Below are 17,326 nucleotides of genomic sequence, written 5' to 3' on the forward strand. Positions count from 1 at the left end.
AAACAGAATTGAAAATGCATTAAAAACCAGTAGCAACAAATGCGTCCCACATACAAGTCTCAGCACAGTGTGCAAACCTGTAACCGCCTCATATATATGAATTTTTTCTATTAGTTCCATTTCAACTTTATATATAGGCAATAGCTTACCAAAGTTTAAAAATCTGTCAGTAAACACAAGGAAACCTTTCTATTCAGCGTCACTGCCAAGAGAGCATCAGTACCAGGGTTTTATATGATCCTTATCACAACATGGGATAAAAGAGTAGGCTGACTATCTTTGTAGTAAACAAAAACAAATCTTTTGCATGGTTTATATCCTACTGTCAGAAGAGGTATTTCAAGGTATTGCAATAAAATGCTCCAAGGATCAATGAAGGTCCCCCCAAAACCTGCACAATCAGATCCTAAACGTAGTATTTTTGCAGCATGACATCCGGATTGCCACTTAACTGGTAGATGAGTTGACAAAGCCCATTGGAGAGATACACAGGAGACTGACTGCACTGGTATGCACTAGAATCCTGGTAGCAATGGTTGGGGACAAACATTGCCCAGTACAAAAAAAAAAAAAAAAAAAAAAGTGACACAGCATCTGCCCTTCTAAATCTGCATCCCGTTAAGCTTTCCAGTTAACAGTGTGGTTAGAGTTTGCATCAATTTTGCCCCCTCACTTCTGTACACACAACCATACCCATGCTCTATAGCAGATACCAGTTTTCTGCCCTGGAGAATTTTGTAGCATTGATTAAGCATGGAATTTGAAGCATGTACATTTGTTTTGCTTCATTTTTGTATGGGATGGATGATATCAATAATTTAGTTATGCAATAAACCTATTTCTGGTGAAAAATGGAGTTTGGTATTGTTAACTTCAGTGGCTACACACTGTAGAGTGCACAGACTTCAAGATAACTGAGAACTTCCAGGCCACATACAGTAGCTCTAGCTCAGCATTACTTTGCTGCTAACATACAGGCTAACATTACGGGCTTGCATCCTGCCCAAAATCAATCTTAACAGCTGTGCAGAGAGGTTTCAAGAAAAATTCAAAACAATGTTATGTACGTAAGAGTGAACAGTGCTTACAGGTGTTATCAAGAGGCTAATGCTAAAGTCTATAAAGTACTCTCTGTGTGACAGTTTCCATTTGTCAAAACCCCACTTTGAACAATTTTAGCAATAAAATGAAATCTAAAGAGGCATTTTTAACCTCCCCCCCAAGATACGCAACACGATTTACATATGAAGTAAACAGCATCTTTGACTGTTTGTAAAATTGCTCCCAGAGTATCTGATCAGCTTTGAAGCAATTCAGATTACCAGGGAAATCTCAGGTTGTATTTATATATGTGTGTGTGTATATATATAATTATTTTTAAAAGTGTATTGCTATAAAGCCTTGATCTTATAATTACTCTGGCTTGGACTTCATCTTAAACACAAATATTTGCACTGAAGCTAATGACATTTGTCATATGTTTATCACTAAATACAGCTGGCAATGGCTGCAGGACTGGAAATTAAAATGGAACAGTATTTTCATCAATGTTGGGCAACAATCCATTTATAACCCTGAGATGCTTTCTCAAAGCTCTCTGCAATGGAGGAACTGCTGAGCGTCCCAGCTTTTGACCAGTCTAGGCAGACATTACAGATTATCCAGGTGTGTAGCAGGTGTGTAGACCTGACCTTTGTGTCTTCACGACTCCAGATTTCACTGTACTTACTAAAGAAGCTGTAGAAATAGTGAGAAGAAAAATTAAAAATATAAGTGCCAGGACTCTCTGCCTCTTCTCTTAATTTACATGACTTGAGATTGCTCATCTAGCCTCATAAGACCTAGCTGGTTGGTAGACAAGCTACATAATACTTTTGTTCTCAGGCTAGAGGACATAAAACTATTTCTAAATTCTAAGACTAAGTTTAAAAAAAATATTAATATTCCATTTCACCACACTGAACCTTTCTGAAACTCTTCTGAATTACTCACTTGACACTGTACATTATTTTTTTCATTAGAAGCTTTAAAATCTAACAGATAGGACTACAAGAGAACAGCTATCAAAAGAAGCAATACAGAGCATTCTGCAGAACCGGGTGAAGTCAGACTGCAACTCACGATGCTTGTAGCAGCAATAATCAAACACAAATGCAGTTTCTGTAGACTTGCGTACATGTATATTGGACTCAATTTTCAACAGTTCTGCTGTTTTATTGTTCTAAGCCAAGATTATTGTTAGTTATTTTTTTTCAGAACAACCTTTTTTGCTTTGCAGAGCCTATAGATAATTAATTCCATTTTGTTTAGGAAGAAAACCATTACAGTCTCAGACATTACTTTCCAGAGCAACTTGATACAGAACACTATAATTATTAGGGCCTGAGGTGATGCCTTCTTTCTAAAAATAATATTGTTTTTGCATACCTGAGTAATTATTTCATTTGTTTAGTGACATTTGCATGTCACTATGCCTTGCAGTATTATAGCATAATTTAGAACATTATGAACTTTGTAGTTAATTGTTTCCAGCTCAGTTGATGATGTATTCTGGACCATTGACTGTTGCACTGATACAAAAAATTATTTCCCCTTCACGGCTACCAGTGGTAGTCATTGTCAGTTTGGGATTTTTGTTTGCCTTTTATATTTTTAATGCCAAAGATCATCAGAGAAGTTTACAAGATAACCATTTCTTAAGTAAGCATGTTTAGAAATGCTTATTCTTTAAAGCATTTAAAGCATCTTTCAATTTTCACCATACTGTGCTTGGATTATTTTTTTTTTTGTAAAAAATGCCCTCATCATAAGTTGATAAGCATATAAATCCTTATATATGCAGCTATTAATTAATGTTATTCACAGAAAAATGTCAAGTGACTGATGTAGGATGTCCTTACAGAATTTCTGGAGTGAAATACTGGTTCTCTTGACCAATCTGATTCATGACTAGAAAGAATGATGTGATATTAAATCAGTGATAATCTTTACTTACAGCTTATTTTTAGAACACAAGAGTGGCTAAGTATTTACTGTGAACAGACATGAAAAACTACTGTGAAGTCAGGTAGATGGCAAAAGCTCAGGAATGTCTGTTTAGGCGACACAGATTTTATCTCCTTTCAAATACATTTTATTCTAATTTTTCCACTATATTAAGGTTTACCACATAGTTTTGTTTTACTAAGCAGATTTAGAGACAGTTGACAGGATTCTGTTTTGTCATCAATTAAAAGCATAAAAAAAAAGCCATTATCACATGTACATTCAAATTTCATATAAAAACTAACATAAACAACCCTACTTTTCCAGTGACATCATTCATCAAACATAAGCAGGGAGGATATCAGTATATACACTGTACTTTTTATAAAGAAGAAAAGCGCATCCTACCATGAAAAACTGAAAATAAGAATGCCTTCAAAGTACAGTAGACCCTTTGTCAGCACATCAGTAAACATGAACAGCAACAGCTCTGCGCTAGATCTGGCAAGAAAGTGGAAACATTTGCTGTGTTGAAAAAGTTGCAGCGGTCTCTGTTTGAGGCGTATTATTACAAAGCCTTAACTCTCAATAAGGCCAAAAAAGAACACTGCAGCGCAGCTAGCAGGTGTTATGCTTCTGAAATATTCCTACAATCAAAATGCTTGCAAAGCTACTGAGGAATGACAGCACAACATTTTGATCTATTTTCCCTTGTAGTCACTCTGTGAGGTAGCAAAAGACAATTATTTCTATTGCCAGGCAACAAGAAATAGAATGGGCAACCAAGTGAGCAAGGGCCTGACTTGCAGAGATGCAGAGGTGTATAAATGCTGTGTAACCAGCTAAGCAGTTCAGGTATCTTGCAACCATCAAAATTATAGGTGTATGGTAATCCTTAGTAGTTTTATACTTAAGGGTTTTGTTTGGTTGTTGTTGTCATTTTCTTTTTAATGTAAATAGTTCTGCATCTGCAACTGAAGGCAACTGCGTACATGGGAGGAAGTGCCTTGTCCCAAACCATATTTATTTTATATGACTGGTAGGAAAGAATTCCTAAGCCCCTGGTGCTGAGGTTTGTCTGCCTGGATGATCCAATGTATTCCTTCATTACCAAGGAAATAACATTCTGTGACAGTCCTGAACCCTTCCTGATGCCTGCCAGGCTGCAGACTGCAGTCTTGCTGTTAAAATGGATGGGACATTCTGAGTGACATTCTCCGTGAACACAGGAGCTCTTTGCATATGGTTGCAAGGTTTATCTGCATAGTAAGCCATGTCTTTCTCACTCAGATTCCTAGGTTTTGTAATGGATGCAGCAACATGACTTCCAGTGGACCTGTCCCATGAATGTACGGTAACCATACCTTCATGTCTTCTCAGCCCCCCTCACATATGTAGCGCACAGAATAGACTCTGGGTATCAACATCAATAAAATGTGACTTCTAAATATCAAAAAGACAGACCTTTCTAAAAGGAAAGAAAAAGGAAAAGGCTATTTTACAGAAGCATGTCATTATTCTCCTGGCTAAACCTGCACTAGTCAGATAAGGGAGTTATACTTCACTGTGCATAAACAGAGTTGAGGATTTCCACAGCATAAGGCAGGTCAGTGCCAATAACTTGACACAACTGAGCATCTGTTATCAGAAAAAAACAGCCCATTTATTTACCCATAAGGTTCTGGTTACAAATTACCTGCAAGACAATACTACACCAAAACTGTACAAAAATGTCAGTATATACAGAGGAGGGGTATTAATGACATTAACACATATAGTACCACAGAAGTTAAGGTAACATATACCCATATCACTTAGGGATCCAAACCATTTCCATGGGAAGTCATAATCTCCTTTTCTTTTTCCATATCCATTCAAGAAATTTAGTACTAAAAGGCTGTCAAAGAAGATTTGTTTCTACAACCTCTTCCCAACAATCTTTCGTAATGGATTTTAATCAAAAAGAGAATTCTTTGGTTGCAAGTTGCTATCCAGAGATTAACACCTGACTTACCAATCAGAATAATGCCCCAAACCCACAAAAAGTTTAAACACAGCCAACCTGAGTCAGAATTTCTAAATTCTATCCCTGGTTCTGTCACTCTCTTAATGTTCAGTCATTATTAAGCCACTAAATTTCCCCGCTCTACTGTATCTATATTTGTTCAGCGCTCTCATCAAAGTCTGCAAATACCTTCCAGAAACACAATAAATGTTTGATTGCCAACTGCAACACACACTTCCTCTCCTTGCTCTAATTTCAGCCTACAGTAATAAAACAGGAATACTAATCCCTTGTTAACAGTTTCGGGGTTATGGAGTTTAATTGATTAATGCCCATGAGGTTGCCTGAGATAGTCAAATAGAGAGAATGGAGAAACGCAAATATATTAGATCAGCAGGGTTACTTAAATAAACTACAGTCCCAATACCTAACTGAATAAATCTAATCAAAAAACTACTTAGCAGGAAAATGGTACAGCAGCCAAAGAACATTTACAAAAGCTTTTATTTTCACGTCATTTTAGAAAAAGAATTGCATTGGCACTTACCTGTGCATATACAATGACAGTTATTTTCTTAATAATACTGCATACCCATGTTGCTGAATTCCTTTGTGTATTTTTAAACTTACTTTCACCTATCTAAATCAATCTGAAATACCTGAGATGATGAACTTTATTTTTTCAGTACTCAGCACAAATTTTATTGCATTTTAAAAAGTCGTTAAGAGATGTTGCTAACTTAGATCAGCCAACTCTGATTTTGAGGGTATTGGCAGGGCTGCTCATAAATACAGAAAGGTTGTTGTAACATCTGTCTGTATTTACCTATAAGAAAAGGATGGAGAAGATTGCAGCATCCCACAGTCATTGAAATTAATGATTGCTAGGTAGCTAGTTATATCACAAATACCTCAAAAACATGGCAGAAGAAAAGTTATAAAATAATAATAGAGTGCTTTCTAAACTGATGCTTCTTCATTAAAAAACACACACAACACAGAAACAGTGGGAAGACAGTTACAGGTACAGAAACTATACAGTGAGATACCCACATTCTTAAAAAAAAAAAAAATCTTGAGAAGCATATGTGATAGAAAATATGAATCCTTTGTTAGTTCAAATGCTGTATACAAAATCAGCTGTGTGGTGGACAATGAATTCCCACCCTTCTCTCCACATGTTGTAATTGTAGTGACGTTTGACTTGTTTAAGTAGCAACAGTAATTAAGGCTCAGCCTACCCTTCCACACACACAGCTGAGTTTTGGGTACACCACCAGATACACTGGGATGTACTTTAACTGACGAACACCTCCAGGAACAACAGGGGACTCTCTCGTGGCCAGGCCCTGACCCCGGCCTCGGCCGCCTCCTCCAGCCCCCAGCCGCTGCTGGTGCTCCGGGCTGCAGGCCCACACTGGGGCCGGTGAGGCCGGCAGGGGGGCTCCACTCCAGGTTAGGGACGTTCTTCCTCACTCTTCTTTGTGTTTGGAAAATATCCCATCAGTCATCTCTTTAAAAAGCATTTACAGAACTAGTTAAGTGGAAGCCACTACCAACCTTTGAATCCTAATTATTTGTGACAGCGTTCTAGAAACTTTTAACCAGAAAGACTGGAGAAGGGGGCTATTAACAGAAACAGCCACAGTGCACTCCAGCGTTGCTTGCACCATGGGTGTCTCTCATGCCCACAACAGACCCAGGAATCTCTGTGCGGTGAAGATTCACCATGGTGCTTTCTCCTCCTGCCACCTCCTCATTGCTCAGCCCAGGAAACAAGTTCAGGGGCCCTCTGCCCTGCTGACAGCCCTGCTGCAAGTAACGCTCCAACTGGGTTGTGCATCACACCAAGGACAGGCTGATCTTGCAACAGGAGCACCAAACAGCTAGATTTCCTCTCTGCTTTGGAGAACAAGTTATTCCAGCAGCATCCCCATCCTACCAACCACAGCATCCAGCCTGCTGTACGGCTGCATCAGGGAAATGAGTTCTAGAGCTGAGCAATCCAACAAAGCAGTGAAACCTCATTTTTGTAATTATGTACAGCGATTACACAGGAACCAAAATTTCTTTATGTCAGTGGACTGAGTAAAAGGCAGAAGGCTCCCTTATTCGTTACTGCTTTCCAGTCATTTCATACTTTGTCAAACAACTTGAAAGCTTTGAAAGAACAAACAACTGCAATTTCACTTTGAAAGGCTAAGCCCAAAGGGAACTGATGGCTGAGGCAAGAACTTTATTGTCTGAAAAATATACATTCTGTGAACTGTAATTAGAGCTGTGGGAATAATTGATTTGTCGGCCCACTAGCCAAAAGAAAAGAAGGGAAAAGAAATCATTTTTGGTCATCGTTTCCTTTCTGTAACAGCATGTCAGCGCAGAAATGACCAGAGTCAGGGACAACAGCTCCATTTGCACGGGGGGGCATTGCGAGACCTGCAGCACCAGCTCACAGAAATGTTCTACATGTGCCAAGCAAGGTGCAGAGAGGTGGCTTGGTTCTCATTGTTGACAGGCATTTGCAACTGAATTGAAGCCTAATCCGCCTCATGCTCAGTTACTAACAGTTTCTCAAGCAGTGTTAATGCACAGAGATCTGCATGTCCCAAGTCTTCACCTGCCCTTATTCCCCATGCTTCCCCCTGCACTGCCTGACTGGGGCTAGGATATTGCGTGCTGCAGTCGATCAGAAGACAGTGGGCACCTCTACAGATCAAACTGCACCTCCCTCAGAAGAGAGGCAAAAAAAGCTTATGAAATGAAAATACCAGATATCATAGAAAAAGAAGAAATGCAAGTGGCCATGACTTCTGTACATGTCGGTATCATCCCCAAATGTTCTCACTCTGCTCTCAATGCAACCAATTTCTTTCCAATGTTTAAATGTCACACACAGCCACAAGACGTGACAGAATACTTTCCTCAGTATGAAGGAGGAGACTTTCAGGATAGTAACTAAATAAATACAAAGATCTCGGTCCTTCTCTCATTGCTTTTGTTATCAATATAACTTGTAAACAGCAGACTATATAATCTTATAGATACTCTATACTAAACAATATTGATAATATAGACTACTAAAGCATATACTACAAATTGCAGTTAAATATCATAATAACAAAACACTCTATGCTGAATGACATCAGAAGCAGGAGTTCTGGCTCCCCTTCAGCCTTCCATAAAATTCTCTGCTCATCTTTTGACGCCACCAGACACAGAAAGTCTTCCGGCTTAGCTTACATATAGTTTTAACTGTGCTTTACAGAAGTGCAGAGGGAAAGAATCTGCAAATAAGTTCATGTACTGTACAAGAAATAAAAGCGTCTTTCTTAAATGCATTAGTACAATCCCTACAGTTATGTGCTTGTAAATGGCAATGGTATCAGTACCCACACCAACACGTTTTCAGGCAGGAAAATCGGTTATTCTTGCAAGTCAGTGGACAGGTTGGGATGCAATAAAAGCAAAACACACATCTACACAAAAAAAAAAAAAAAGAAAAGAAAAAAAACTGTCACCAGCAAGCTCTGCAGAGGGCCAAACAAAAAGATTGTACAAAATGTTTTAGCACAACATTCAGTTATATGCTCTTTATCTTCCACATGGATTAAAAGTTGATAATGGATTTTTTGAGGTTGGGATGATTATTGCCAGGGTCACTTAAAGCAAGGTAGGTAATTTATCCTCATCTTGCAGAAGCCTGATGCTCAAAGTAGTCTGAATTAGACATGGAAAATTTAAGTTTACCACCTAAATGTATTTTTCTAGTAGTTCTAGTCATTAAAGCATAAATATTATTGAAGCTTATGAAGTTTTGTGGTCATATTAAAGGAAAGGATATCCAGGTATTTTGCAGAAATAATACAAAATTCTATTGTTTTTTGTTTGCTTGCTTTCTAATAAGAAGCTGGGGATTCACCCAGACCTGTAACAGGAATACAGGTAATAAGTTATGAAATGGCAAAACACTAGAAATAACACAAAGTGGGAAATTCCTGAGACAAATGTAAGGGTTTGCCCAAAATATATGAATTTTATCATAGCCTTTTCTGATCTCATTATATGCTTCACTGATTTTTCTTTATCTTGTGGAGGGAAGAGACTTTACAGGCAGCATCAAATCTAGAAAATATTTGGTAAAGATTTCTAGCATACAGTCATTGGCAAAAAGGCAGCTTGTCCTAATCATGACAGATATGAAGGCACTTATTCATTAACCATGAGGTAAAAACACAGTAAAAAAAAAAAAAAAATCCCTTAATTGAGTTCTTTATGCAAACACATTCATTTTTAAGTCATTTTATATTTTTAATTACATATAGCCCATGAATATAAAGAAATTCAATACTATTGTGAGTCTCTTACACCCAAAAATAACTCACCAAATTGCCCAAATAAGTTTTTACTAAGTAAAATGTTACTAGGGTATACTAACATATGCAACTGCACTGATACACATACTGCATCTGAACACAACCTGTGTCTATTTAATCCTACAGTTCACACACAGAATCTGTTGAGATTAAAAAATGAATGGCATCTAAAATTTCGCGTGAACTCTTCTTGCAGTATGAAGGTAATATTTCCCCTGATCGGTCTGGAAGGACCCCATTAATCTCACACAACCATTTAATGGCACAGGAGGCTGCAGGGAGTTTGGCCCAAACAATGATGAATTGCTCTGATCCAGGGGGTCTAAGCTCCCTGCCCACAACACAGTAAAACAGTTCTCACTACTACATTGGCCCTTGGGTTTTAATAGTAGTTGTGCTGATCCCCCCGTACTTCATGGGAAGGAGCATGCCTCCTCATCCAAGGACTATTTACTCTATTTTTGAGCACAGGGACTCTGGAGACTGCCCACAGAGCTACAGACTGGGTAACTCTTACATGGAACAGGAAATAATGTCAGTCTTCAGTCAGGCGCTGTGTTAAACCATCGCGTGCACTAGATTCCCACCTAGCAGTATTAAAAAAAAAAAAAAAAAAAAAAAAGTGACTGAATCTATCTGCAGACCCTAATAATAGTAGGTGGCTAGGAAATACTATAAATATAGGAAAGATCTCCTAAATTGTGAATTAAAGACATTGTTTTTAGGTGTGACAAGTCAGGACAGGAAAGTATCGAGAAGTGTCCTAGAAAAAATAGCCTGTATTTGATGCCATTCAAAGGAGGGAAAGTGAAGGGGGAAAGAGTTACAGAAGGGGTGACTTGTTGAAGAAGATGCCTCTTACTGCTTTGTCTGTCATGGGTCGCTACTGGCTGAGGATGGAGAGGAAAGAGAAGACTGTGGGAGGGTTAAACAATGAAGATTTGCACTACCCTGGTAGAGTTTAGTGTTTCCCAAGCTTTTCTCATGCTAATGTATGTTGCAGACAAAAGTCTAAGTAGTATTCTAACATGTTCCGACTGTCTCCCTAGAGCTCAAGCTCTCACCAAGCCTCACCCCAAGGAGAAGAGGTTGCACAGTGGGAAAGACAGGTGCAATATCGCCTTTGCTCTTGGCGTTCAAACAGCGCCATGCTGACCTTCATACTACAATTACTTTGACAATACTCACTGTGCATACATACACTGGGTCTCCCTCCTCTTATGACACGAAGCGTAAGTTGCTTGTTTTACCCTTATACTGCAATACCACTGCAAGACTACCCTGCATCCAACTCCATTTACGTTTGAAGGACTGACTCCTCTTCTGTGATGCCATCTCCATTCCCACTTTGTTTTCAAGGAAGGATAAAAACAAAGCTTGTAAATATGCAGATTTGTTCACAGAAATGTATGCTCTCCTGCACAGTGAACCTGTCCTATATGGCACCATAACTTCAGATGAGTGGCTGAACGTATTGCCATACCTGTGAATGACATTGATTCATGCAAGTCCATAATCACGTGGTGACTGAGAGTAAAAATGCAATGTGTTTTGAACTACAAAGATCTTTTACTACTTCTACCTTACAATATCCATCTATTAGCATGGAAGTGTACAGGGAATTCAAGATGTTTTAAGAAGTCTCTGACACTAGTATAAAAATAAATAAAATCAATCAGACCTGTCTCAGATAACTTTTCATTTCTAACTTCAGTGACTTGTGTATTTAAATGCAGCTGGGTTGGTTTTTAGCCCAAGCTCATGGTGACCAAAAGATTGAACACAGTGGGTGTCTTTTGATTTTGTTTCACAGAAAGGCAACAATATTTAAAGATTGGGATGCAGACTGGCTAAAAAATAATTAAGCTGTTTCTTAGGGGAAACAATGGCAATGGTATGGAAAATTCAATAGAGTTGAAAATGGCCTAGTAAAATACTACATTTTATAATTCAGCACAGGAGACTTTCTGAGATCTAGTTTTTGTCAGTTGATCCATCATTTTCTTGCTGTTCAGAAAACACACAGGTTCTTGAGAACCGTGACTAAAAATACTAAAAAAATTCATACATTTTTTTCCACTTCACTATTCATTTGCTGTCTTCTGATTTCTCCAAGCTTTCTTCTTAAAACAGCAGCTGCTCGCCAGTCAACTGATTGGGTTTCATGCAGCTTACCTTCTATTGCAGCTTGAAAGATGGTCTGAGATGCACACTCTTCAGTGTGCTGAACATACGCAAAGAGACATTGATAGAAAAAGCACTTGGGCCAATAACTTCCACAGTGTTTAAAAATATAAAATGGCCATTATGATTAATTGATTTTATTTCACTTCAAGGTTTCTGCTTTTGCTTCTGTCTTGCTGCTGATCCAGCACGTTTATCTCATTTTATTATTTTTAACAGAAGATCAGTCTCAAAACTTTCCTGAGTGTCAATATCTGTACCATTAAACAGAACATCTGTTTTTTCCCCAAGCATTCAGTTCTACTGCTTAAATGACAGTATAATCCAAAGCCTGCAACAGGGTGGAAAGAGTGCACAAGAAAATTTCCAAGAACTGGGTTTATACATGGGCACTGTCCAAAACTGTGGACTCTTTTTCACTTACCTGTTTCTTCACTTAATCCAAACAGTTGTTACTGGAAAAGTCCCTGAAACCCTGTCTTTAAATATTGCACTAGGTCTTCTAAAATATTTGAAGTTTTGTCTTGCTTGTGACATACATTTTCTGTTTCCCTCCCTCCACTAGGCCACAATACAGGTGCCATTCATTCTGTACACTTGCTTTTCTATTGTGAGGAAATGTTCTACTGAAAAGATTTAGCCTGATCAGTATTTGAGCAGAATGAGAGAGATAAACATTGAAGAGTCATGTAATTCATGGTGGGAACACCGTCCCTAAGTTAAGAACCAGGTTTGCTTATCTACAGAAAAAACAGTAGAAATTTGATCAGTGGAGTACTACAGGTATGAAACAATTTCATACAGACATCTGAAATTTGAAACTCATTACATTTTGGTTCCCTTTCAAGTTCTGACCTGTTTTAATGCTGTTTTTTCTTCCTTTTTTTTTTTTTTTACCCAAAGTCTGTAGAGCCAAGTGTCATTTCTATACGCTGCAATATCCTCTCAGACACCATTAGTTCTTTAGCCTCCAGCACTCTGAAGGGTGGATGACCTCCTCCGTAATATAAAGATAGCTTCTGCAAGCCATTACTTATTAGTAGAGAATAAAGTTACTTGGTGGTTGAGAAAGAATTACTGTCTGCCATGGAGATGGCTGCTGAGCGGCTGAAGTTCTTTGACACTAAAGAACATACGTTTTAAATAGACTTCACTATGCAGTAAGTAATTTGTGGATATTTGATCAGGCTTTTAGAGAAAATACTTTATAAAATACTCTTCTGTTCTTGTGATATAGACTGACTGTTGTACACCTTTCAATCAATTTTGCATAATGCTAATCTTAAGGGTAGCTCAGTATGAACCAAGCATGGCAATTTTACTCCAAACCCCTGATCTCTATGATTCTAAGAAGCTGAAAAATCAAAAGTGCCAAGAAGTATTTGTCTTGTTGTGAAGTATTCCATTTATGCACTGACACCATTTGCTTACTGAGATAAGAAAACATTGCTGATCTCCAACAGCTTTCCATTTGCTCACAGGTTAAAGATTAAACAGTAAATGTGTTTGAACAAATGTGTTATATGGTTTCCTTAAACACATGTATCCATGAGTAGAAAGCTCTTGCACCGTTTACTTCAATTATAGCAAACTCTTGAATGTACTTCTAGAGCAAAATCAAGGGGGATACAGGGACAACAATCAAACATTCAGTTGTTGCAACATACAGATCAGTAATCTTTAGAGGTTTATTTATATATGTTTATAAATTTATGTTTATGTATATGTATATATATGAGTGATTGCTTCAGGAATTTTAGCAGGCCTTACTTTCTTTGCAACTGATATATTTTCATGACATATTTTGTTATAAATAAAGTTTCAGTACGAGATACGCTAACTTGTTTGTATTTTAAATTTCCCCTCCAAAGTAGCTCAAATTATCTTGGATAGCAAGATGGATACCCCTGGCAGCAGGCTCCTGTAGCTTGGACAAATTGCAGAAAACTGCAATCAAGTCCTGGAATTATTTACACCAATATTCCTGAGTACAGTGACTTGTCTATCCAAGTTAAGCCCTTAATCCTGGTAGGCATTCTGAGGAACAAACACAATTGCCACACCTCATCTGATCTGAGGGGTCGTATTCTCATCAGAAAAAATGCCACAAATCAGTGCTATGTGTAAATCGGAACACTGTGCAGGATTACCTCACAACAAGAGGCAGCAATTCCCCGTGGGGGAAGTCTTTAAAAGTTCTAAATTTATCTAAGCAGCAAAAGATGACAAAAAAAGATAATAGGTGTGAGATGGAAATGACATGATCAAAACTCAAACACAGCAATAAAGTTTATCTATGGTATGGAGACATATTAAAGCAGCATGTGATGAATCCTGTATGGTCTCTTGCTGTGATTCAGTAATGACTGCATAAACTACTAATAATGGATTATTTTAATTTAAAAGATAATTAAGCAAGCAAACAGTTTCAAAAGAAAAAAAATAATTATGTTTTGAAGAGAAAAGTACTTTGATGTTACGTGTTCTCCTAGCACATCTCACAAAACCTCTAAAACCTTAAACTAAATAAGAAAAATATACTTATTTCAACAAGGAAGTAAAATGTCTTTTCTCCAGCCTCATCCAAAAAAATCCCCTGCATTTCAATCAGACAACTTTTTCACCTCTATGACAAAGACAAAAACCACTATAGCTTCCACTGTCCTTTAATATAGCTGAAATAGAAACAAAATTTTGTCCCTGATGAAATTTTATCAAATTTAGGAACTGTGATTTTGGTTCAAACCTAGACTATAATACATGATTACAAGCAATTACCCTGATATGAAGAGGAAAACAGCAAGTATCCCAAAGTGATGGGATTTCCTTCTTTAATCTTTGAGAGTAGTGATGCAAGAAAAATTCCATCCTGCAGTGCCTCCAGGTATAACAATCCCCCTGCTAAATCTTCTAAACCTGTCACAGCCAGAACTAATCTCACATTTTCCTGCTGATAATTTACTATGATTTCAATCTAGTAGACATTTTAACACTTTCAGTTAAAGGAATGAAAAGTTAGGAGAGTTAAAAAAAATGTAAAAGGTGATGAAAACAAATTAAACACTAAAAATTCATAAAAACTTTGGTTATTTATCATTAGCCTGAATTAAGTTTTTAGTTTTTGTTTTTTGTTGTGTTTTTTTTTTTCAAAATTATTTTACTTGATTAACTTACTTCAACTTTGACACAAACAGAACACTTCTTGCTGCCTGAAAATACATTAGGAATAGCTGGCTGAAAGATTTTGAGCCCTGTCAGCCCAGACAGTCATTCTGCTACTGAGAAAAGTACTGCAGGCCGTCACAGGTATGGAACAAAATCTTCTGAGATGTCATGTATCTTATGAACAGTTTTAATTCACTTTAACGCGACAATAAACACAGTTGAAATACATGCATATGTAAATATTCTTACTAACAAGGCCTTGACTTTGCATTTTTACCTCAGGTTCTGCCTGATAAACTCTGAAAGCTGATTTGCATAAACTCACTGTTGGAATGCTTGAACATCCTTTTTTCTTTTTTTATTCTTATTTGCTGACAACCCATCTTATTTTATGGACAAAAAATTTATGCAAAACATAACCTCAAAAGAGGTAAGCATAATTAATGAAGCACTTGGTTATTTGGGAGTTGGTTTGTAAGCATAAGGTTCAACATTAAAGTAGATCTGCAACGTTGCATGTGATCGAAACAGCAATGGCTTACCTTGTTTGGGCTTGAGTTTCACGTCTGCTCTGCCTTGGCTGAAGCACAGTGCACGTAGCCTCGTGGGCACCTGCAATATCCATTTAACAGATTCAGTTAGCGGAACAGAGAATGAACATGGCCCTAGATTTTTTAAATATTTTGCTGAAATGTGAATTTATTATCACATTTGCAGAAGTTCAAAGTCACATACATAAGTTATGGAGTAAAATTCTGCGTTTAACCATATGTGCCCAACTGAACAGCCCTTCTTATTCTCAGATGTGAGGACAGGCAATAGTGTGCTAGCAGCTTACATAAATACCAAAATCACATGCAGAGTTTCCTAGGCAGTGGAGGTTAGTCACTTCCCAGGAAGAATAGATGAGCTGGTACTCATTGCTGTCTCAGGCACTGAAGAGCAAGCACAGAGACAAGAGGAGGCAAACTCCCATTTCTTTGCTCGGAGGAAAAGCGTCAGGAGCAGGCAGCAAACAGCTCTCTCTGGGCATAAACTGAGACCTGTGATGAGTTGGGGCAGCAGCAGGTTGCTCAGCATTTCGTTACTTGGCAGCACAACTGGCCTCTCCTGCCTCAAGGATGCTCTGCAGAACAGGCTCTGATGGGGAGCAGTGGGAGGCCTGGAAAGACCAGCAGCACCTCAGAACAAATAACACTACTGGGAAACACGGAAGGGCAGCAGAGCACTCCAGGGGTAGAAGGGGTGTCTTGCTTTCTTTCTTTCCCTTTCCCTTCCCAGGGCTGACCTCTCTACTGCTGTCATTTTTGTTCCCCTTTAAAAGAACCAGGGCATCCACTGTCACATCGAGCTCCTGCAAAAAAACTCATCCTCATTCCTTCCCTCTTATCTTCTGTCCCTCTTTACACCTACCATTTCTCCTATGCCTGTGTCTTTCTGATCATATAAACTAGAGATAGATCAGGGTCTTGGGACCCTGCAGTGAAATTCATGGCGTGCACCTTTCCTCTGCTATTATTGCCCTTCTGAGGTAGATTTAAGCTGAAGGCTATTTAGTACTGTCATTTCCTTTTTCATGCATTTACAGATGAACAGTATAGTGGTAAACACTAGGAAGCTTAAATTTCATATGTACCTCCCTCTAGCTGCTATTTAAAAAAATACTTCCTGAATCTAGCAGGAGCTTAATTTTTAAAGTAGTATGATGAGAAAACTCTTTGCTTGTCTTCAACGTTTTTAATGGCAAAATTCTTCAATAGACAAATATTGCATGCCCTGGGTGTCATAGACAGTATGTTACAAGAGATGAATGTAACAATGCTTCCCGCTTCTAGATATATTAGTAATATTTTTTAACCAAAATCAAAACATTTACAAGCCAGACTCTCCATCAACATAGCTGAGTACAGAAATATTTCTAAAAGTTGTACAAGTTTGTCTTTGAGATGCCACAGCTTGGCCTTCAGAGAGAACACCAGGCCATGTACCTTCTCTGTAGCTACTGTTGTTTGAAGACTATCTCAAGTCCTAATTATTCCCTCCCATACTGCCTGTTTTTGGTCTTTTTTGATTCATTTTTTTTCTTTTGTTGTTTGTTTGGGTATTTATTTGTTTGTTTTGTCATCTGCCTTTCTCCTATCCTACTGTAACTGGTTGGAGTTTTTTATTTATTTGTTTGGTTTAAAAAAAAAAGAAAGAAGTGAACCCAAGTTGCATACCATATCCCTCCCTTCAGCTCTGGGACAGCTTTGGATGTTGATGATAGGAGGGGCTTTTCTTGTATGCTCATACAAGAGCATACTGCAGCTGCAGGTGTTGTCATTCAGCTACTTAAGTTTAGGTTGCCCTGGATCCTGCAAATGCCCTGCAAATTGGAGGTTTAAACAGCTGAGTTACCAAATTGACCCTGCAATTAACAAATGAGAAAGTGGAGGTCTAATTAACGCTAGGATAATCAGTTGGTCTTATGCATGTTCATTAGCAAACTCTGTTCAGGACCTCACGTAGCATGTTGTAAAACCTGCAACACTGTACTCCATCAGGAAAGAAAGCAAAACAAAACAAAACACAAGAAAATCCACCCATGCAGGCATTTTTATTTTTCCCATAGAGC

General features: G+C 38.1%; 1 long non-coding RNA gene across 4 annotated transcripts in view; it reads right to left on the bottom strand.

Annotated features, from left to right (window-relative positions):
• The window catches only part of LOC310904290, a 63,354-nt gene that overhangs the window by 10,865 nt on the left and 35,163 nt on the right, over positions 1-17,326 (bottom strand). For all 4 annotated transcript variants that reach the window (XR_014588188.1, XR_014588189.1, XR_014588190.1 and 1 more), the window contains exon 5: positions 15,255-15,324. This is a non-coding gene — a long non-coding RNA (uncharacterized lncRNA). The remainder of the gene's footprint in view (positions 1-15,254; positions 15,325-17,326) is intronic.

The sequence above is a fragment of the Anser anser genome (genome assembly GCF_964211835.1).
Source record: "Anser anser genome assembly, chromosome: 9".
NCBI lineage: Eukaryota > Metazoa > Chordata > Aves > Anseriformes > Anatidae > Anser > Anser anser.